The sequence below is a fragment of the Pan paniscus genome, chromosome 6 (genome assembly GCF_029289425.2).
Source record: "Pan paniscus chromosome 6, NHGRI_mPanPan1-v2.0_pri, whole genome shotgun sequence".
Lineage (NCBI taxonomy): Eukaryota > Metazoa > Chordata > Mammalia > Primates > Hominidae > Pan > Pan paniscus.
In genome coordinates this window covers 59,115,110-59,140,328 of record NC_073255.2, presented here as the reverse complement: position 1 = coordinate 59,140,328, position 25,219 = coordinate 59,115,110, and the positions used below count along the sequence as shown (strand labels likewise).

The 25,219-nt window shown below is 34.9% G+C and overlaps 1 long non-coding RNA gene across 1 annotated transcript in view; it reads left to right on the top strand.

Moving 5' to 3' along the window:
- Positions 1-2,100: 2,100 nt before the first annotated feature.
- LOC129398422 (uncharacterized) overlaps positions 2,101-25,219 on the top strand; it is a 72,755-nt gene continuing 49,636 nt past the window's right edge. Inside the window, exon 1 of the long non-coding RNA XR_008626250.1 lies at positions 2,101-2,341. This is a non-coding gene — a long non-coding RNA (uncharacterized LOC129398422). The remainder of the gene's footprint in view (positions 2,342-25,219) is intronic.

Genomic DNA, 25,219 nt, shown 5'->3' with positions numbered 1-25,219 from the left:
TGTGGTGGCCCCTTCCCTTGTGCATATCTTTCTGGCTTTCAGGCATATTCTACCCTCTGTAATAGCACTGGGGTGTGCCATCCAGATTTTACCTCCCCTCTAGGACCCAGATTTCTTGGGTCTAGGCACTGGGGGTGTTGACAGCTATGAACTTGGGGATTTCCTTTTTGGAGGATTATTCTACAGTGAAAAGAACCACCACGGCCAAGGTGACACCCTCTCTCCAGAGGCAGCCCACCTCCAGTGACAGGTCAGTGGGGGCTGGAGAAAGGCCTGGCCCCTTCACCCCATTCAGGACAACTGGAAGGAGGCAAGCATCCAGGCTGCGACCTCCGCGGGACAGGCTGAGGCTCCCTTTGGGAACGCCTCACGGCTCAACCTCTCCCTCTGCCCGTCCTCCTCCTACATCTTGGTATGTGCATGTCCCCATCTCAGAATCTGCTTCCCAAGTCTCTTGACCTTCACGCAGCACCTGGGTGAATGTTGGATGAGGAACACGATGTTGACATAGCTTCAAAGTACTGACTCACAGATAATTAATACTGATTAATTATGACATACTTATTAATAACTTTACAGTGAGGAAATCTGACTGACACTACCTTAACTAGGAGGAGAAAGGTGCGTCTGGATAAGACGTGCTGAGCAGAATGCATCTCCGATAGGAATGCCTGTGGTATTCCTATCGGAAACACAAACCTGCATTAAAACTTTAGTATTAATGTTAATATGGAAAAAGTGTTTCCAATTATTTATTATTTTCTGTGCTTTATAACAGGGTTCCATTACACAACCATTTTTTTTCAACTAAACTACTTAATTTCTCAGCATAAAACACCAGCTACACCTGAATTGAGGCACATTATACACGGGAACCAGCCTGTGTTCTTCAAAGATGCTCCAGTTATTAAAGACATGGAAAGACAAGGAAACTGTTCCAAATGAAAGAAGACAAGAGAGGCACTAATGGGGTCAAACGCTCAGACCGACGTTTACTACTTACCACTATTTTTACAATGCTGTTTATTTTAGTATTAATATTAATATGGAAAATAGCAAACAAAATAAGACACATTCCCAAATGTTATTTTTTGTCTTTGGTAACAGGGTTCCATTATACAACCATTTTCCTTCAACTAAAATGCTTGATTCAAGTCTTAGGTTGTTTAATTGTAACATCTTTCACTCTAAAGCTTTATTACTTTGTCACTCGTTACTCTTCACCTTGGTTTTCTCCTCATATGGTGTTGTGTCTGTTTTTGTAACTTATTTTTTCAGGAAGCTTTTCTGAGGGACTTTTTTTCTCAGGAAGATTCATTAGCTAGTTGTCCTGAGTTTATATCTTTGATTTTGGACACGTTTTCCCATCAAGTAATATCTACCTGGCTATATAATTATAGGGCCACAAGAATTCACGTATCTCTGTATTTGGATCTTAGTGTGATTTGTGTTAGGCGTGCTGTCATTCTGACTTTAACTTCATTCATTCATTCATTCATTCATTCAATTAAGAAATATTCAAAATATTTATTAGGCACCAACTATTGTTTGATGCTGTGTTGTTCTGGCAATATGATGGTGAAAAAAATAAGACACCATGTTTTCTGATTATATGCTTTAAAAAATTTTCATTTTATTCTTGAAATTGCAAATTTTCACCAAGTTGTGTGTTCATGTTAGTATACTTAATATTGATTGCTCATCTCTTTCAAACTGCAAATTTACTGTTTCCTCCTGCTCCGTAAAGTTGTTACTAGTTTTATTCTTCTTTTAAATTTCTAGTTTATGCAGAATAGATGTTCTTGTTTTAACTATGCTCTCATTAATTTATTATACTTTTTATTCTAACATATTTAACTTTTAAACTTTTTTCTCTGATCTGTTTCTTAGCATCCAGCTTAATGTCCATTGGTCCTACATAGTTTTATATAAAGCCATTGTGTAATTTTTCTGTTCTTAGACTGTTTCCTTTTTTATAGTAGTCAGCTGTTCTCCATTATGGCAAAATTTCTAAAAATTTCTTATTTTGCTGAAGAAATTGTTATAAAAGAAGAACCTAGTCTGATTTCTTAAAGTAATACAGCTCTCCATAACTGCAATCTCTTTATTTATATATGACTTTTTAATTACTTTTATCTGACCTTTACATAGAGTCATTTGTCTTCATCCCATATTTGAAATGTAGATGGTCTTGACTAGTGTGAATCCAAGCTAAGGAGATCTGAATACGTAAAGGATATTTTCAGTTTACTTCTGCTCTTTGCTGTCCCACAGTTCCAGCAGTGCAGGTGCTTGGGGGAAGGAATTCCTCTACAATCAAGGGGCTCATGGCAAGGCTCAGGTAAGTGGTATTCCTATACATTTGCTGTGGCATTCAGAATTAGCCAGGGAAGTGCTAACTTCTGGCTAAGATATGGTCATAGCACCTATTCTTCAACAGATGTAGGTTTAGCCTAATTTTTACTTTGGAATTTTTAAGCTTTAAAAATAATTATAATAAATACCCCCTTAGCAAAAATGCTATAATCAAGAGAATATACTTTGAAAACAAAAAGAAGCAGATAACTAAGAATGTGTGCTCAAATCTGGATAAGACAAAATCAATATTAAATATACTATAGCCAAAATAACAAAAAAAATCAAATTCAAAATTTGAAGATATCATCATCAAATGATGATAAGAAGCAACATGCAGCCTGTCCTCACATGCTCAGTTTGAAGGCCAGGTAATGTCTGCCACTTTTCCCTTTTGTAATAATAAGTGGTTCATTTAGTCTACCCTTGTAGAATTACAAGGGGTCTCAAATAGCAAAAACAATACTGAAAAAGATAAATAAAGTTGCAGGACTCACATTTTCTGACTTTAAATTGTACTACAAAACTACAATAATCAATATCAAGTGGTACTGAATAGACATACAGACTAGTGAGAAAGAATTGAGTCAAAAAATAAATCTAAAAGTCTATGGCCAACAGAGTGCAAAGACTATACAATGAGGTAAAGAATGTAAAATAATGAAAGTGAACCACTAACCTCGCTTCATCTACAAAAATTATTTCAAAATGGATCAACAACCTAAATATAAAAACTAACACTATAAAACCTTTAGAAGAGAACACAGGAGTAAATCTTTATGGTCTCTACTTAGCAATAGATTCCAAAATTTGACCCCAAGTCATGAGCAATAAAAGAAAACATGATAGATTATTGCACTTCATAAAAATTAAAAGCTGTCGAGCATCAAAGGACATTATCAGGAAAGTGAAAAGACAACCTACAGACAGGGAGGAAAAATACTTGTAAATCGTGTACCTTATATGGGTTTAGTATCCAGAATATACAAAGAACTCTTTCAATAACAAAAAGACAAGCAATCCAACTTATAAAATATGAACAAATGACTTGAATAGACAACTGTCTAAAGAAAATATCCAAATGGCCAAAAAGCATATGAAAAGATGTTCAGTTAGCCAGGCATGGTGGTGCATGCCTGTGGTTCCAGCTACTTGGGAAGGTGACGTGGGAGAATCACTTGAGCCTGTGAGGCGGAGGTTGCAGTGAGCTAGCCTGGGTGACAGAGTGAGACCCCGGGTAAAAGAACAAAAAAACAAAAAACCAAAACCAAAACCAAAACAAAACAAAACAAAAGGCCATGTTCGACATCATTGTTGATGAAGGAAAAGCAAGTCAAAACCACAATGAGATACTACTCCATACCTAGTAGAGTGTGTTAAAATCAAAATAAGGTAAAATGATAAGTGTTTGGGAGGACATGGAGAAACAGGAACTCTCACATACTGCTGTTGAGAATGTAAAATGAAATAGCCATTATGAAAGAGATTTGGGCAATTCCTCAAAAAGTTAAACATAGAACTGCTGTACAACTCAGCTATTCCACTCCTAGGCATATACTTGAGAAAGATGAAAACTTACATCTGTATGAAAGTTATACACAAATTTTATAGCAGCATTATTTATAACAGCCAAAAGGTGCCTGTCCCAGAGGTCCATCAACAGATGAGTGGATAGACATATCATGGTATATAAATACAATGGAATATTTTCATCTTTCAAAAATAATGAAGTACTGACACATGCTACAATTTGGATGAACCTCAAAAGCATATGCTAAGTAAAATAAGCCAGACACAAAAGGTCAGATAGTGAATGATTCCTTTTACATGAATATAAATATCCAGGATGGGCAAACCCTTTAGAAATGAGGCAGCATGTTAGAAGTTGCCAGGAGATAGGGTGAGGCAGAAATGTGTATGGGATGTTCTCGTGAGTGATGAAAATATTTGACATTAGAGAGAGGTGGAGGCTGCACAGCATTTTGAATGCAGTGACTGCCACTGAATTGTACACTTTATGATGGTTAACTGTATGCTATGTGAATTTCATCTAAATTAAAAAAGTGCAAGAAATCAGCAAAAGTAGTTCAAAAGAAACTTTGTTTTCTTACAGTCTCCTATATGTTACTGAGTAGTACGTACATACAGAGACATTCTGAACATCATTAATTTTGAAAAAGAAAATGATTTCTTTCATTATAATGGTTACCATTATAATACAGAAATTGTGTTATTAACATCAAATTATTTTCAATCAATTTTTAAAGCAATAAATAATTTCTCTATCAAATTAAGAGTTTTTCTCTGCCTAAATAGTTCGAGGTGTTATGATCTATGAATGTTTGTAAATAGTTTTAATATTTGAGATGATATAATAATGCAAAATTATCAGTAACTTTTCCTCTCAAATGTTTAGAATGTAGGATAAAGCTGAAGAAACTGAACTTTTAAAGTAATTTTAAATAAAAAAAAACAGTATGCAAGTGCCCATTCATTAATTCTAAAGATATTATTGCACACTAATTACCACAACTGATGTACCAAGTGGTAGAAAATCATCCAATCGCATTAGTCTTCTGAATCTCCATATAATTTGGGAAGATATCAAAAGGTGAAAAAGAAAAAAATAACATTCTGTTGCTGTTTTTAAGAATACAAAAAAATTGAACTCTCTGCTCTGACTAGAGTTACTTCACATATGTACTGCCAAGTAGAATATTCCTTTTGATGAAGCTCTGCTTACCCAGTCCTTTGTAATCCAGAGATTCTCCTGGTATTTGCACAAAGGGAAAGAATTCAATGTGGAAACTGCTATCTACATGGGTCATTGGAACTCGGCAGCCTTCAGGACGTTTTAGAAGAGAAACTATTATGCATGAGCAACTTTATAGACCCAAACTGTGATTGCATTTAGAGTTGAATGTACACATTTTATTTCAGGTACAAAAACAACAAATATATCCAACCAATATAGAAGTAGAGTTTCAGATTAAGTATCTTTATTTCTTAAAAATAAAGTTAAGAAAACTAACAAGTGTTTCTAAGGCTATCTTTAGAAATGTGCTTAAGAGTATAAATGAGATTGTTAAATAGAAAATACAGAAGCCTGTTAATTTGGACTAAGCTCCTGCACTAGGCCCCAATGTGCCAAACCAAAATGGAGTCACTAATGCTAAAGACCCACATCACCAAAGCAAAACCAAGTTGTTTATTTGACCTTCTGAGAAATCAAGAGAGACGGTAGTCAAATCCCCAAACAGGCCACTTTTAAACAGGCATGATAAGGAATCCCCTCTGCTTTAGCTCTTACAAAGAAAATGTCCTGAAGTGATCTGATAGTAACCCACTTTTTGTTTTGTGCTGTTTCCTGGTTCTTGCTCAAGCTACCTTATGAAAGCCACCTGTCTGTCATGCCCACTATAGCACCTCTCTATTTTTAGATGAGATGCTACCTGATTAATGAATAAAAAATCAAAGCCACCTAGGTCATTTAACTAAATTTGTTATAATTGTGTCTTGACAATATCATATGATGAAAATAAAAATAAATTATTTGGTGGCCTCAAGTGCTTTAGAGATTTCCTAGTAATAAATGCACACATTTAATAGTTATCATTTTTGAGGAAGAGTCTCTTTTTACTCTGCTACAAATTCTTTGACCTTGAAAATAAAGTCACCCTATTGAAAGTAATTTAATCAACAAATGTGTTGAACTACTTGGAAACGAATTTCTCCCTTTAATTTGTGAAACATTTCTCTTTTGCTATTAAATCTTATAACATGGCATTTGCATGAAAATCAATTGTAGCATCTTAGAGGTGACTTTGAACAAGTCTTCATTGAATAACTCTGAATGTGAGCTTCAGTGAGTAATCCACAAATGTTATCTTTATTACAAAGTACATGCAATTATTTTTTAAGATAGCATTGCCCTTAATTCTACAAAATTATTTTATTTTTGTAAGGCGAGGACAGTATCTTAAAATTTTAATGAACTTGCCCATACAAACGTTCTAGGATAATAACAGATGGTGCAAATATTTTTACATAATCAGACCCAAGATAGGATAAACTAGTCATGTGTAACCAACAGATGTGTGCTTATAACAAACATACTTTGGAAACCGCTTCTTCTCTGCTAGATGCACATGGATTAAATATTTGTAGACACTTGGCTTGAATTTGTAATGGTTCTCCGGACTGTAATCATGGTAGATAGAATGTTTTTAAATAACCTAATCTTTGTTAAATATCAAACTTGCCTTTTTATACATTTAGCAGCTATGTTCCAACTTTCTACAATATTTAAGTGGCTGAAGTTGAATAAGGTAAGAAATAAGATTCCAACCTAAAATAGGCTGTCAGGATCATCCCCTTGCTTATTGGGAAATGTTATCAATGTTTGCTCAGTTGTCAACTTTGACCTTAATCTAGCAGCAATGGCAAATCTGACAGATACCCGAAACAAGCAATTGCTTGACATATTAGGAAGCATTTTAATTTGACAGAAATGAACACAAAACATTTTCTTTAATAATATGAACTGTCAGAGAACACGGACCAGCACCGACCCCTGAGGATTCATTGTTCATTCAAGATGGTTTAGGGCAGTGCTGGGTTCTGGCAGAGCTATACTTCTATAAGCCAACTACTCAGATTTAAATAGTAAAACTGGTATGTTTGTGAGAAAAAAAAAGCTAGTGTTGTCATATAAAATGTTAGGGAAGTTGTTGCCTAGTAGATTTCCTGATGCCATATGTATACCAAGCCTGCCGATGCAAAGCCACCAGGAACCTAGATTCCTGAGACCACAGACAGGAGTGACTAATCCTATAAAAGAGGACTAGCCCTCCACCCGCCCCACACATTGCCATACTGTGAACTGCTGGTTCTACAGAAAAAAAAAAAAACAAAAAAAACAGTTGCCAAGCAAAGGCCGTCCCTTGCACTCCAGTCTTGAAGACAGAGTGGTGCATAATTACCGAAACATTTGCCTCACCATGAAGAAAACTAAGAATTGTCTGACATTGAAAATCAAGATCCTAAAAGAAGAAATTTATATCTGAGTTTCATTGTGAGAAGCTAAAAGGAAAGAAATTCAGGATAAGTAAAATTCTAGCCATTGTGATGAAGAAATATCATTAGTTCCTTAATGAGAAGGAACAGAAGACACATATTTGAATAGACCTTAAATGCTTCACAGTCCATTGTATGAGTCTTTATCACCAATTGTCTGTAGTTTTCATTGCAGAATAGGTGTTCCATCACTACTTGTTTTTGTAAAATTGGAAGTGAAAGAACTCTACACATTTCTGTAAGTACAGACAAATATTGGATAAAATATGCCTCTTTGATTAATAAAATCAACCTTCTAGCTCCCACCCTGGGCAAATCAGTTAGAAATTACCTTTTCATTGTCAGTTAATCATAATGGCTCCTGAGATCTGTGCAGATAGAGCGTCATTCACAAGGTAAGTCAAGGTGCCAACTCTGTTTATTTATCCATTTACTTGTTTTCATCACACTGCCAGTGAGCTAAAGAACACAGTGAGTATTTTGTTATGTTACACATGTTAAGGGTACTTTAAGTACCCTTAAATACATAAAATTGATCAATATGTATGTGATTTCTTTTTATATCATGAAGAATGTGTTTATGAACAGGGAGAAACTCAAAACAGTATATTCAATATTCAAACAGCAGTCCTATTTTAAAAGGTTGCTTGAAAAAGGAGAAGCAAAAATAGTTAAATAACTTCACCTTTCAAATATAGAAAATGAATTAAAAGGAAATAATGAGAAATCATAAACAGCAAAGTGAAATTCTGATACTTTTATTATCTTAAAGCAAGAAGGCTTTTCTAAGAATATCAAAAGTGAAACCATATCTAGGAGGGAGAAAATCACCATTAGCACAATATAAAGTTAGGTGACAACTTGTACCAGATACAGCACATTTAACAAGAATGGCATGCTTAATGGAAATGTTCTTACGACTCATTTAGAGAACATAACCCCCCCCATATAAAAATAAATATTCAAATGCCTTAGTAATTGAAGAAAGCAACTTAAAGCAGCAGTGAAATGCTGTTGAGGTACAACTAAATCAAATTAGCAAATACACCTGAAAAAGGACAGAGTCAGCATTGACAGAGAAAGGACAATGGATTCTCAGACATTGCTAATGGCCTTGAATATTGGTCAATTTTCCACGAGTTATGTGACACTGTGAACAAAATTAACATTATAAGCTGCTTCTAGGAATTTGTTTTAATGTACTCTTGTAGCTACTAGAAGCTTAGTAAATCTTGCTATGTCCAGGCAATTGAATAATTGGGATTACTAGAAACATTTATAACATCATAATAATAGCTTTTTTTTCCTTAGGAACTAATGATTTTTATTTTATATTTTTCCTTTTTCCATTACTATGAATTTATCTTAAGAAAATGACTTGGTATTTTTATGTGTAACAATCCAAAGCTTCCTATAGGTCTCACATTTGGAATCAGTTAATAGGTTATGATGCACTGCTGTAAAACAGCCTTTGGAAGAGAGGTTTCAACTTTCTCTTAGTACATCATTATTGTAAAGTGTATGCACACATTTTTGCGCAATAGTCACATTCAGTTACCTATTATACAGAGAAAAATGGCTGTGAAATGTACAAGACAATTTTATTTGGGGATATGTTTAAGTAGCATTAATTGGGTTCTTTCTGTCTACTTTTAAGTAGTTTCTAACTTTCATAAATAAAAATGTTATTCCTGACAAATATGTATTAAAATTATGTTTAATGTTGTACTAATACGCATGTTAAAAGGTTAGTTTTGAAAGACAGACTAGAATTTTTTTCTGTACAATATGAACAAATTTATACACAACTTTGCCCATAGATTGAAATACAGCATAATTATTAAAGATTAATTTCTTTATATTTGTTCACATTTTTAATATAAAATTAGGAACACATGAACTAAAACTCACAAGAAAATTTTTCTTCAGAATTAAACTGGAACAAAAGCTCAATGCAAAAGCCCGTATTTTATCTGAAATCCATACAGCATTTCACTGTACCCACATTTATTTCAAAGTAGATACATAACAAACTTTGTGATGTTTTAGAAACGTTGCCAGATATCGGTTTCTAGAGTCACAGATGAGAAATCTTGCTGGCATGATTTTTATCTTTTTATTACAAGAAGATCATTATGTGGATTCCTGACCCTTAGAATTACCAACAATTGTATTGGGCTGTCCATTACATATTTACATTATTCCAGAGATTTGCTGAAAACATACAGCAGAAGAAACCAAGCAACATATTTCCAACAGTGCTGTCTGACTATTTAAATGAATATAAAGCAGATAAATTTCAAACAAGAAGTCTCATTAGCCACAGCAACACATGGTGATGGGTCTGCTTTAGCTCATTGTAGTTCTGTGATGCATATTGTGATAATGAACTGAAACACAGCCCTTAACTTAATTACAAGGTCTTTGGTGGAAAATAGCACTCTCGTGTCATTGGACAAGTTAAATTGACCTATTTAAAACACTTATAGTATTCGTTAGACACCCCAGCATTATTCAGCCTTGATGACTTTGGACAGCATTGCATATAGCTTCATTTGGGATAGTAATAATAAAGATTTTCTATGACATTCTGGAAGGGGGAAACAATAATATAAAACTCACAGAATACTCTGAACAATTTTTCTTTGTCATGATTTCTTGAACAATAATGTTTCTTTCTTCTGCGTCTTGTTTTAATATATGCCAGTTAGAATATATGTTTATATAAAACAGGTTACGATACACAACATTGCATCCCTTCTTACTTTCTTCATTTTATTTCAAGCTATATGAATCATGCTATAGTTTGGATGTGTATTCATGCCCAAATCTTATGCTGAATTGTAATCCTCAGCGTTGGAGTTGGGGCCTGGTGGAAGGTGATTGCATCATGGGGGCAGATTTCTCATGAATGGTTTAGCACCATTTCTCTTGGCGCTGTCCTTGCCATAGTGAATGAGTTCTCATGAGATCTGGTCCTTTAAAAATATGTAGCACCTCCCCGCCTCGCTCTCTTGCTCCTGCTTTTGCCGTGTAGCGTGCCTGCTCCTGCTTCACCTTCCGCCATGATTGTAAGCTTCCTGAAGGTTGCCCAGAAACAGTGCCAGTGTTATGCTTCCTGTAGAGCCTGCAGAACTGTGAGCCAATTAAATCTGTTTTCTTTATAAATTACCCAGTCCCAGGCATTTCTTTATAGCAATGCAAGAATGGCTCAATACACATCATTTACTTATTAATTTCTTTTTAAAAATATTTGTTGATGGTATATTCTTAAACATTTAAACTGGATAATGTAATTTTTAGATGCTACTTAAAATTGGTAATATAAGCAGTGTGATTTCATGTGGGTTTGCTTGCACATTGGCCTTTGCACTTAAGTAGTGGTTCCATGTAAATTGAGTGTCTGAACTTGAAGACAGTAATTGGGAGTAAGCCGGTATCCGTCAACCTCCCTGCAATGATGAAGTGCTGGCCACACCATTCTTGATGCAACTGGTACTTGCAGAAGCCACTCCATAGCAAATTTATTATTCTAAAGACATTTTCTTACATTTGATAGCTGAATATTATTTAGTGGGAAAATGTGTACTTTTATAATGATTTTACTAAGAAAATTGGTTAACCAGTTAGGGAAAATATTGTATTTCAGCTTAACAATTTAGAACAAACTAGAGATGAATTTTATAAACTTTAAAAGATACTTGCTGGTATAAAGAAATGGTTGACTTTTGCATATTTGTCCTACAATTAAGTACCTTTACGGATTCTTACCTGTTGTATTACTTTTCATTCTATGTTTTATTTGGTTTTGCAATCATATCATGTACCAGCAATGACCAATTTGTTTCCTTGCTTTCAATAGATAAACCTCTTCCTTTTTGTCATAATGCTTTGCTACAACCTCCAGAAAATTACACAGTACAAAGAAACTTTTTCTACCTTTTATTTGGAAAAAAAAATTCTTTGGGGATTTTTGAGGTTAACTGTGAGGCCAACTACAGTTTGGGATTTGTGTTTTACACTTAAAGAAAACATATTTTGAATCATTGGATACTACATGTACTTCGCTCAGAAACTGACTTAGAATTTTACTTGTACATAAATAATTTAAATATCCATTTCATCCTATTTTAACAAAATGCTTTTTTTCACCTCTAATTTGAAAAATAATTCATGTTTATTGGAAAATAATTCAAGTATTACAAGAACCTAGTTAGAAGTAAGCAATATTACTTAACAAGCTCCCTAAAAACATATTGACATAATAATGTGTAGGTTTCATATTGTTTGCTATGAGATGTTTATAAACACGAGATCCTTTAAAATGGGATTATATTACCCAAGTCATTTTGTATACTGCTGTTTTAATGTAAATATAGGTTGTGGACACATCGTCTTAACAAATAAAATATAGACTTACCTCATTATTTAAATTGCTGAGTAATTTTCATTTGTGTGGATATATCTTGCTTATTTGTTTTAGCCCACAATTTAAATATTCAAGTCATTACCAAATGTTGGCTTAGGCTATAAGGAAATATATATTAAAATGTGTATATATATATATAGAGAGAGAGAGAGCTATATATATAGTTATATACATACATAACTATACATGTGTATGTATACAATTATATACATCTATGTATATGTTATATATAGTTGTTTACATATATGTTATAAATTGTTATATACATATGTATATGTTATATACATGCATATATTAGTTACATATACAGCTATGTAACATGTTACATATAGTTATATACATACATAGTTATATACATACATATACATCTACATATGTATATATGTATATACATATACATACGTATATACTTATGAGTAACTATTATATAACATTTATACATATATGTACATAATTACATATAACATCTACATATACATGTATATAACTATATATGTTTATATACAGTATATATAGTATATAACATATATAACTATGTGTGTATGTGTATATATATGCATATATATAAATCCTCTGTCTCTAGCTCTTTTTCTCTCTGTTTCCCACTCTCTAGACACACACATGATGAAAGGAAAATCCCCCAAGATCAGAAAGAACACAAGTCGTAATGGCTTACCCTGCAGTGGCCAGCGTAAGGGAGCAGAGACTGAGATTTACTATTCACATAGGCTTACAGAAAAAAGACTCATACATTCATGCAAAAAACAAGAAAGAATGATAACTGAATATAACTTAGAACAAATGAGTGCATTTAGTAAAAATAAAAATTAATTAATTACCCTAATGGCTGGAAAATTCACCTCAAACTATGAACATCTAAAAGATGTAGGGTTATCTTTTAAAATGATGGCTACAATCCCACTACTTGATTGTGCAATGAAAATTATTGGCATAATTATATATCTTAAATTCAGCTTCTTTGGGTTGAACCTATTAGAAAAATATTGAGGAATTAAATAATTTACACAACAGAATATACTCATTACAATTATTCATAATATGAAATTACTCATGCATAATTAAAGCAAAAATTCTGATGATTGATATTGGTGAAGAAGTAGGTATAGAAGTATATTTTTTTACCAGATGCTTCTTAAAATCAGTGTTAGTTCATAGCAGTAAGCAGTAAGTGTAAAGACTAATAATGGAAAACAAAATAACAAGGTTTTTAAGAAAGAAAATTCGTGGAAAGAGAGCAGGAATGTATTGAAAAAAAATAATTCTATGATATTAAACAAGGTGAGAGAAAAATGTTAGAAGTTTACATGGAGCTTATGATAATATAAACAGAAGATAAAGTAAACTTAGGTAAAGAAAGAAAGGCAGCTGTTTATTATACAAACTTTCTAGAGTGTCTACTCCACTCTGGTGGATTCAACTGTTGATTAAGGATTAAACAGTGAGCAAAACAAAGTATTTTCCCCTAAGAATTTACAACACAGTGAGGGAGACCCCCAAGAAGCATATATTACATAATGCTTCAAGTGAAGACAAAGGCTATTGATAAAATGAAGTCAGCCCCAGGGGTGGGGAGACCCCTGGGGGCAGCAGGTGAGGAGAGGGCTGCTTTGTACAGAATGGTCAGAAGTCCTCTGCTAAAGTGACACTTGAGTAGAGGTCCTGAGGAAGTGAGGGTCTTGCTGACAGAGTCTATGGTAAATGCAAGAACCCTGGGGTGAGAAGATGCTTGCTGTGTCTGAGGCATGGCTTGAAGCCCAGTGGCTAAAGAGGAGTAGCCAGTGGGAAGAAGGACAGGAGATGAGATCAGAGAGGCTGTGGCCAGTGGATAGCACTTCTGATGGCACTTGGACATCAATTCCTTTGCCTAACAGTGATTCCTAACTTCAGCTGCACATTGGAATCATCTGGGGGAGTTTGTAAAACTATGGATGCTTTGGTCTCCTTCTCAAGGATGGGTCTTGGGTATGGCCTGGGCATTGAGAATTATTTTTTTGATTCCCCAGGTGATTATAATTTGCAGCCAAGATTAAGACCACTAGTTGAAAGGGAGGGAAAATGAGAGAGATCTGACAAAAGGAAGCCAGGTGAAATAAGAGGCAAATCAAAGGAGAGTGATTTCTGAATGTCAGGTGAGGACAGGAGTTTGAAAGGAAGAGGGGTTAGCTGTGTCAAATGCTGCCTCTCTTAGATCCAGCCGGATGAAAGCTGATTTGATCACTGAAGCTGACAATGTAGTGATCATTAGTGATTCTGATAAGAGGTGTTTGTTAGAGTGGTAAGAATGAAATCCTGATTGGTGTGGGTTCAAGAGAAAAAATAGGGGCAGAGAAGGTGATACACTATCTTTTCAAAGACATTTCTGTGGAGCTGAACAGAAGAATCTCCCATTGCTGAAGCAGAATGTTTGCTTGTGAATGCTTCTTGAAGATGTACCATGTTTTCAATAGTAAGAATGCAGTAGGCAGAAAAATCTGATTATCAACCTGAGTTAATAATTGTAAATTACTTTAGAACATTTCCTGGCTTACAGTAAATGTTTTACAAATATTCTTCAAGTGAATAAATTATTCAAGAGAATGCGTAGGGAGGGGGAAATTCCAAGGGAGAAAATCATTGAGTAGCTTAAAAGATGTGACCTAGCTCAGTGTCAGGAAACCGTCCTCAGATGGGTGCTCAGAGACTTTTCCTTTTTAATAGAGTATTAGTTATGCTACATTTGGTGGTAGGACTATAAAGACGCTTTCTTCAGAATTTTTAAATCTGAGTGAAATAAAAGGCAAAATCATCAGTTGGAATATGGGGGTGGAGTTTTGGAGTTCTGAGAGCATGGAGAAAACATGAAATAGTTTCAAACTCTAAGAGGGCAAATTGATTTGGATAATGCAGTAGGATTCCCAGGAGGCAGTGAAGACCCATTGGAGGATTTTGTCAGGAGTCAATGTGAAACCATGCAGCAAGGTTGTGTGTCTCTCTCCAAAGGCATTGGTTTGCCTCTCTCCATAGGTGTTGGTTTGCGTGTTTTATTTTTAAAATACATTATAGAGCTCTCCCTAATTCCATTTTAATAACCTGTATACCTTTCTATTGTATGAGTATATTAAAATTTATTCCACCTGTGTCAAATGGCAGATATTTGTACTGTTTCAGTATTCTCACATTAAAAAGAATGCCAAACTAATAGCTTGACTCATGTCATTTTACATTTTGCCAGTTTTTATTTGGGAGCATGCTGGGTCAAAACATAAATGCATCTGTTATTTTCCTAGTTGCTTTTTACTTGATATTTGGACAATATCAAAGCATGAAACACTGTCCTAGAAAATCATATAAAAATAGAGACAAATACTTCCAAAAATTTATGATAATTAAGCTCACATAGGCCCTCAACACTACTCAGCAAGCCTACTAGTTTTCTCTGCCTCTCTCCTCTCTTCACACCTACTACACCCACCCCTTACAGGACCCCCTCATGCTCATGGAGGGACCACAGCCTATTCTCCTGATTCATGGGGAGAGTCTGAGCCTGCAGATGGAGACTGTCTACTGCTGCATCTCCAAATGCACCTGCATTTGCACACTTCTCTTTGTGGCTGTTCTATAACAGGAGAGGTACATCGCCTCCAAATAAAGTCCAATTAGGCTCTCATCTGCTTTATGAGAAACCATTCATTATCAATGACCAATTCTCTCTCTGGTATCTAGTAAACTTATTTTTCAATTGAATCATTCATCAGCATCTAAGTTCTTAGAGTTTTTCACATCTGAAAAATGATCTCCATGAACTTCCGTGATACCATATTCCTACTGTGTTTATACCCCTTCTCTTCTAGCTCTTTTAGTACTATTTTTAGGCTTCTCTTCCTCTAGTAGACCATTATGTATTAGAGTTTCTCAAGGCTCAGTCACCGTCTCTCTTCTCTTTTCATTCTTTGTCTACCTAGGCCAATTCATCTATATCCACAGCCTCACTTACTCCCTAAGCACTGATGATACCTGAACCTAAACATTCATGTTTCTGGCTCAGAAGTCCTTCTCCTCACTCCTGACACTCTTACTGACTTCTTAGGACACAGTCCAAATCCTGCCCCTGTTCTTCTACTTCCCAGTAGCTAAGAATAATTTTTATGTTGTAAAGAGTTTCCATATGCATAATAAATAAGTAAATAAATAAATAGAAAAATATGCAATAGTGACCATTCGTGGCATGCACAGCCCCAAATATTTACTACCTGGCCTTTACGAATCTTGCCAAACCCTGTTTTAGGTGACTCAAACTCTCATAAAAATCAGTACACTAAGTCTGGATTCATAGTCTGGATCCTCCACCTTCCTACAGCATATTTCCTCATGAATGACATCATTATTATTGATGGATATAAATCTCAAACCTAGTGCTTATACCTGCACACCTCACTCTCCATTACCTCCATTACCTCCTATATCCAATCTATCATCATGCTTTATATTTTAAATAATTCTTTAATACATCTACCAGTATTTATTTCAATGTCATCATCCTTTACACATTTACATTTCTAGCTTTCCCATAGCCACTGCTCACCCCTTCATGCTCACCCCTCACCTCTTCGTCTGCCCTTCATGATCCTTCTAGGAACACCTTTCCTCCACAAATTGCTGATCATTTAACTCTTCTTTAATACTTCTCAGTGGATTCCAGTTGATTACAGGACCAAGAAGTGGTCATGATCCAGTTCTCCAGGCTTAACCCCCACCTCCCTGCCCCTCCCCGTCTCACGCTGGCCTCACCTGTTTTCTTTCCCAAGCTTCATCAGGTTATTTCCCGCCAAACGCAGGGCATTTCTGTAGTGATTCACTGTGGTTGGAACGTTTCACCAGCAATATTCCTCTTTGTTTAATTCCTAGTCATCACCTAGATTGCACCTAAACGTCATTTCTTCGAAGACTTTCTTGACTTTCTATTTAGGTCAGGTTCATTTAGAAAGCTCTTCTTCAATATTCCGCATATGTGAATCTGGGCTAACATATCTTCCTTCTTGATGTGATGAAGTTTATGAGGGCGCATAAGTCTGTTTGCTTACCATTGTGTTCCCTGAACTTAGCACAGTGCCTGATAACTATAGCACTGAAAATAAACATGTCATCAATGAATGGATTGAGTCTCTGACAAAAATTTATTATAGAAAATCAGTTGAGAAATAATAATTCAATAAGCAATTATGTACAATGGACTAATGATTTTTTAAAAAACACAATTAGGTATTTGTCTCATACCATCATTCAAAATAAATCCAGGAGGGTAAGATAGTTCATACAAAGTAAGGTACTAGGAGGCAATGTGTTTGTGGATGACTTTCTAAGCATGATCGCAGAGGCTGAAATCAAAAAAGAAATAATGACAAGATTTGACTGCATTAAAAATTTCAGAAAACCACACATAAGCCCTGTATTAGTCTGTTTTCATGCTGTTGATAAAGACATGCTCCTGATAAAGACTGGGCAATTTACAAAAGAAAGAGGTTTAATTGGACTCACAGTTCCACCATGTGGCTGGGGAGGAATCACAATCATGGCAGAAGGCAAGGAGGAGTAAGTTACATCTTATGCGGATGGCGGCAGGCAAAGAGAGAGCTCGTGCAGGGAAACTCCCATTTTTAAAACCATCAGAACTCGAGAGACCCATTCACTATCACAAGAATAGCATGAGAAAGACCTGCCTCCATGATTCAATCATCTCTCACCAGGTTCCTTCACAATATGTGGGAATTATGGGAACCACAACATGAGTTTTGGGTGGGGACACAGAGCCAAACCATATCAACCACATACAAACTTCTGCATAGAAAAGATGATTAAAATGCAAATTGAAAAACAATTTATATTACAGGATATTAATAGTCTTTAAACATGTAGAACTCACTCCATTGCCTTATTTGTTACAGGATTTCAGGTAAAATCCTAGAAAATACAGATTGCTGTGTTTACCTATGTGGCTTCATGCCTCTATAACTTTCACTTGGAACTCATTTTATATTAAATCTATCAATGAATTTTTAAGAATCAATTCAGACTGATAACCCAGTAGTAATCATGAATGTGGGGAGGAATTTAGAAGTTACTTTCTCAGCTCCTTCTGAAATGCATTATTTTTTCTGAGATTGTATGAACCGCAGATGGAAACAGAAAAATTCACTCTAGTCAATGGATAATATTCAACTAAGACTTCTTAAATGAATAGAGTGCTTTGAGAAACACCCAGTGAGGCCTGCCTGTTCTGTTTCCCAAGAGACCATTCTTTTCCTACAGAGAAATGATGCCATCTTTTGAACCATGGATCATTAAATTTTCTGTGTTCTGTATCTTAAATTCGCCAAATATTTTTTTCTTTTCCCTTCTGTGTATAAGTGACTCTAGATTAATTGGTTGAAAAGTTAAAGCTCCATTCATTCCTTTAAACATTTTCCCCAGAATTTAAGCTTTCATTGACTCTTCAGTATTTTATAGCTAATCAAACATTGATTTAAACATAAAATAATTGTATTATAAGGATGATGAAATACATAAAATATCATCTTCCTTTTATATAAATATGAGTAGATTTAGGATTAAGATACATTTTGAGGATAGATTTTTATCCTATAATAGTCATACTTTTAAAAGGAATCATTGGGGCTATATTTATTTTTCAGTGACCAGTGTTTAAATTTTTTTATAACTATATTTATTTTTAGCTTTTGTTTTTCTACAATTTTTAGATCAAAGCAAAACTAAAGGTAGTAGCAAATAACACAGGGGAATGCATGAGCATTGAAACAAATTTCATGGACTGCTGTTACCCAAATGTCATATTATATTGGGATTTGGGAGATTTATGTTCAGCCTTCTTAAAGCTATAATTATTTAGAATAACATATGCCCTCTTGAGTTAAGTCCATGTTTTGTTAACCAGATTAAATTTAGGGCACACGTTATAGAAGTCAAAACCTATCATCACTTCATTAAATTTATATTTTAACTGATAATCTGAAAACCAGGGAATTGAATAAAATAGCCCAGGGCAAGTAGATAGATAAATCAGATTCAGTACAAAATTATTAAGCATATTAGGAAAAAATTTAACTTATTCAGTAGTTCAGGAGAATATTCTTCTCATCATATTTCTTTATTATACTTAAATAAAAGCTTTATGTTAATAAGGAATCCTCCCTCACAAAAATATTTTACAGGAAAATGGCTCCTATTATTGTATAATTAAAAACATGGTGTTACAATGGATTTTTTATTGTCATGAATTCATAGCATAGTTCATTGCACTGAGGGAACCTTGGATGAGGGCTTGAGGTAGCAGTGTTTTGGTTTCACCAACCCAGTTTGTAGAATGACAAGCTTAACTACAGCATGGTCTGCTCCCAGTGATCTCTTCTCAGTCAGCCTTAAGTTAGCAACCCCCTTTCCATACCTAAATGCTTAGGCCAGGAATCTATTTGTCCACGTTTAAACAATAGAGATGGCGATTTTATATCATTCAATCTAATGAGAATGTGGACAACAGGAGAATTTCTTAATTTACTATCTTCATAGATACAAATGTATCTATTTGACATATTAATATAGAGTACCGAGATTTTCCTTGAATTCCCTTGTCTTTTCAAATGATTGATTTCATAAATTGATGACTACAAAATCTGAGGTGGAAAGGACTTTGAAATATACATAAGCCAAAATCTCTAGTTCTGTACCTGAGGCAGTATTGCTGTGAAAAACAGTGATTTTTTCTTGAATATAGTAAACACTCAATAGTTTACAAAATGCTTTGTATAAAATATCTCCTTTAATTTTCATTAAAACCCCATGATCTAGAATATTGACATTGTCCACATTGTACAGATGGAGCTGTACAGTGTGGACAATGCGGTGACCCCGGCTCACGGCAACCTTCGACTCCCGCGTTCAAGTGATTCTCTGCCTCAGCTTGCTGAGTAGCTGGGACTACAGACGCCCGTCACAATGCCCGGCTCATTTTTGTATTTTTAGTAGAGATGGGGTTTCACCGTATTAGCCAGGGTGCTCTCGGACTCCTGACCTCGGGTGATCCACCCACCTCAGCCTCCCAAAGTGCTGGGATTACAGGCGTGAGCCACCGCGCCCAGCCTAAAATTCAACTTTATTCATCTTCTTTGTTCATGCTCTTAACTGCTGAACCATAATGCCGCCATTTGAAAACCTAAGAGGCAGCTTTCTAATCTTAACCTCATTTCCTAGATGAAAAAACTAAAGCCAAGAGAGATATGCTCTTACCCTAGGTCACATTTCATACTCTGTTCCAACTCTTTTCACAGGTGGGTCTAAAATAGCTTTAAATGTCAGAGCAGTGTTCTTTGCCACAGATACATATTTAATTCAAAACAACATTCTGTTTATTCTTTCAATTACATTAGATGACAGTATCTTAATTATATGCCATTTTGTGGATCCCATTTGCTAATTAGGGCTTTTTAATGTTACAAGTATTTTAAGTAAATGCAACAATGTAAACAGGTTTAAAAGATATAAAATTAATGTAATTATTCACAAAACTGTGAAGTCCATAGGCAGGGCAAGTGTTGAGTTTACTTTGATTTCATAGCTGTAGCTTGGCAAATACCCAGTTTCTTTGTCTCTCCAATTGAAAGGAATTTTTTTGTTTTTTTTTTCTATCTCTCTCTCTCTCTCTTAAGGCTAGATCCTCACACGTGTTGGGAAAATGTGTTCTAGCAGTTCCAAGCTTCTAATTCATGACTGTAGGTAATTCTTCCAAATGATTAAAAAGTGCTATTTCTCAAAAGACTCAACGAATTTCACTTCATGGTTAGGTTTAATTGGATCAGATTCCAACTCCTGATTTAGATTTTTAGTCATAGCAATTCTGTGGGTAGAATGGCTTAGTCCTGATGGATTAGTTCAGATTCTAACTAAGGGTATTTCCTTAAGTTGATTTAGCAATAAGTGCTCAATCATGGAACTAGATCAATGACCCTCCCAAATCCACCCACCAAACATAAAAACAAATAAAAAACAGAGACCGCCACGTAACAGGAGAGGAATAGCATGATTGTTATGAGAGACACAAATACCAGCAAACCTAATGGCCTAGAAAATTCACAATGCAAGAGTAATCCTTTACCTTGGGTGCCCTGTGGAATATTTATGTTTTGTTCTTATATTTTAAACTTTTTAAATTGTGACATATAACTGGCATGCTGAAAAGTCAGTTAAATATAAATGGGTGACATCATTAATCATTATAAGTGGAACATTGGTGTAATCTTTACCTAGGTCAAATGAAAGCACAGCCAGCCAGAAAAAGGTCTCAGTATTCCCCTATATAATTGCAATCCCTTCCAATCTCGCTAAAACTTTACCCTTAGTATAAATATTATGGTAACATTTCCTTGCTTTTAAGTATAATTTTACCACCAAAACATGAATCCATAAGCAATGTATTTCAGTTTTTCCCACTTGTGGGACTTTATAGAAATTGAATTGTACAACACAAGTGACTGGCTTCAAAAACCTGTGAAGTTTCTTGTTGTCATTGTGTATTTTATTTGCATGCACTGAATGAAAATATTACATGTTATTTATACATATTACTGTTAACAGACATTTGGGCTGTCATGAACATTCTCGAATATATTTCTTGGCACATACTGGCCTTGAGTTCTGTTGGATGTATGCCTGTGGATTTGTTGAGTCATGGAAAATATATCTGTTTAACATATTAGATACTGCCAAATGGTTTTCTAATATAGTACCGAATTATAGCCCCACTAGCAGGGGGATAGTTTCTCTCCTTCCACACCATTGCAAAACCATTCCCTTATCAATCATGTTAATGTTGGACATTCTGGTGGAGTGGATGTCTACCAGTGATATCTCATTGCAGCTTTACTTTGTCCATCACTGGCTAGAAATGAAATTGAGTATCATTTCATGTATTTTATTGGCCTTTATGTATATTCTCTTTTGTGACGTGACTGATGAAGTCTCTCATATTTTTTTTTTAATTAGGTTGCCTGATTTCTTACTTTTGGTCAGTCTCTATGCCTTCCAGTACTGGCCACTTGACAATTTTTGTTCTGCATTTCAAATATCTTCTTCTACTCTCTAAATTCATCTTCACTTTCTGAATCATGTCCTTTGGCAAAGAGTTTCTTTTTTAATAAAAAAAATGATAGCTTTCGGGGTACAAGTAGCTTTTGGTTACATGGATGAATTATATAGTGGTGAATTCTGAGATGTTATTGCGTCTGTCACCTGAGTAGTGTACATTGTGCCTAATATGTAGTTTTAATCCCACATCTGTTTCCTATCCTTCCCCTTTTGAGACTCTATATTAGTCCATTCTAAAACTGTTATAAAGACATACCCGAGACTGGGTAATTTATTAAAAAAAAAAAAAGGTTTAATTGGCTCGGAGATCTGTAGGCTGTACAGGAAGCATGGCGGCATCTGCTTCCAGGGAGGCCTTAGGAAGAATTTACTCATGGCATAAGGCAAAGCAGGAGCAGGTGTCTTCACATGGCTGGGCAAAAGGAAAAGAGACAGGGGAAGAACTACAAACTTTTAAAACAACCAGATCTTGTGATAACTCATTCACTATCATGAGAACAGCACTGAGGAGATGGTGCTAAACCATTCATGAGAACTCCGCCCCCATGATCCAATCACCTCTCATCAGGCCCCACCTCCAACACTGGGATTACAATTTGACCTGAGATTTGGGTGGGGACACAGATCCAAACCATATCAATCTCCAAAGTCCATTTTATCATTCTGTATGCCTTTGCATATTCATAATGTAGCTCCCACTTATAAATGAGAACATTTGTAAATAAATGAGAACATTGTACTTGGTTTTCCATTCCTGAGTTACTTCACTTAGAATAATGGCATCCAGCTCTGTCCAAGTTGATGCAAAAGACATTATTTTATCACTTTTTATGGTTGAGTAGTATTCCACGGTATAAATGTACTACATTTTCTTTATTCACTTATTGGTCAGTGGGCACTTAGGTTCATCACATCTTTGCAACGGTGAATTAGGCTGCAATAAACATGCATGTGCAAGTATCTTTTTTGTATAACGACTTCTTTTCCTTTGAATAAAGACCCAGTAGTGAGATGGCTGGATTGAATGGTAGATCTACTTTTAGTTCTTTAAGGAATCTTCATACTGTTTTCCATAAAGGTTGTACTAATTTACATTACCACCAGTAGTGTAAAAGCATTCCTCTTTCATAATATCCATGCCAACATCGATTGTTTTTTGACTTTTTAATAATAAGCCATCCTTGTAAGAGTAGGGTGATGTCTCATTGTGGTTTTAATTTGCATTTCCCGAATGATTAGTGATGTTGAGCATTTCTATCATATATTTGGTGACATTTGTATATCTTCTTTTGAATAAAGTCTCTTTATGTCATTTGCCCACATTTTGATGGGATTATTATTTTCTGGGTGATTTCTTTGTGTTTCTTGTAGAATCTGGATAGTCATCCTTTGTCAGATGCATAATTTGTAAATATTTTCTCTCATTCTGTGGGTTATCTGTTTACTCTGATGATTATTTCTTTTGTACTAAAGAAGCTTTTAATTTTAATCAGTTTCCATTTATTTATTTTTGTTTTTGTTGCATTTGTTTTTTGAGTTTTAGTCACAAATTCTTTGCCTAGGCCAAGGTCCAGAAAAGTTATTTTCAAGGTTATCTTCTAGAATTTTTATAGTTTCAGGTCTTAAAGTCTTTCATCCATCTTGAGTTGATTTTTGTATAGGATGAGAGACAGGGATCCAGTTTCATGCTTCTGCATGTGGCTAGTGAGTTTTTCCAGCACCATTTATTAAATAGGATGTCCTTTCTCCACTGTATGTTTTTGTATCCTTTGTCAAATATCAGTTAGTTGTAAGTATTTATGTATTTGGCTTTATTTCTGGGTTCGCTATTCTGTTCCATTGCTCTTTGCACCTACTTTTATACCAGTACCATGCTGTTTAGATAACAATGGCCTTGTAGTATAACTTGAAGTCTTGTAATGTGATGCCTCCAGATTTGTTCATTCTGTTTAGGATTGCTTTGGCTATTCAGGCTCTTGTTTGGTTCCATATGAATTTTAGATTTTTTTCTAATTCTGTGAAAAATAATTTTGGTCTTTTAATGGAAATTGTATTGAATCTATAGATTGCTTTGGGCAGTATGATCATTTTTACAGCATTGGTTCCTCCAAGCCATTAGTATGGGATGTTTTTCTGTTTGTGTCATCTGTGATTTCTTTCAGCAGTGATTTATAGCTCTTGTAAAGGACTTTCACCTCCTTGGTTATATATATTTCTAGGTATTTTATTTTATTTTATTTTATTTTTCACAGCTGTTGTAAAAGGGATTGAATTCTTGATTTGATTCTCAACTTGGTCATTGGTGTATAGCAATGCTACTGATTTGTGTACATTGAATTTGAAACTTGAGTATTTACTGAATTATTGATCAAATCTAGGAGTCTTTTGGATGAATCTTTAGGGTTTTCTAGGCATATGATCATATCATCAACAAACAGTAATAGTTCAACTTCCACTTTTCTAATATGAATGCCCTTTTTTTTTTCTTTCTCTTGCCTGATTGCTCTAGCTAGGACTTCAAGTACTATGTTAAACAGAAATGATGAAAGTGGGCATCCTTGTCTTGTTCCAATTCTCTGGGGAAATGCTTTCAACTTTTCCCCATTCTGTATGATGTTGGCTGTGGGTTTGTCATATATGGCTTTTATTAATTTGAAGTAAACCCCTTCTATGTCTAGTTTGTTGAGAGTTTTTATCATAAGGAGATGCTGGATATTATCACATGCTTTTTCGCAACCATTAAGATGATCATATGGTTTTTGTTGTTAATTCTGTTTATGTGATATATCACATTAATTCACTTGCATATGTCAAGCCATTCCTGCATCCCTGGAATAAAACCCACTTCATCATGATATATTATCTTTCTGATATACTGTTGGATTCGATTAGCTAGTATTTTGCTGGGAATTTTTGCATCTATGTTCATCAGGGATATTGGGCTGTAGTTTTATTTTTATGTTACATCATTTCCTGGTTTTGGTATCAAGATGGTACTGGCTTCATAGAATGATTTATAGAGTCCCTCTTTCTTAATCTTTTGGAATAATTTCATTAGGATTGACATCAATTCTTCTTTCCATGTCTGACAGAGTTCAGCTGTGAATCCATCTGATCCTGGGACTTTTTTTGTTGTTGTTGACAATTTATTTATTTATTTTTATTACTGATTCAGTGTTGCTGCTTTTTGTTGGTCTGTTCAGGGTT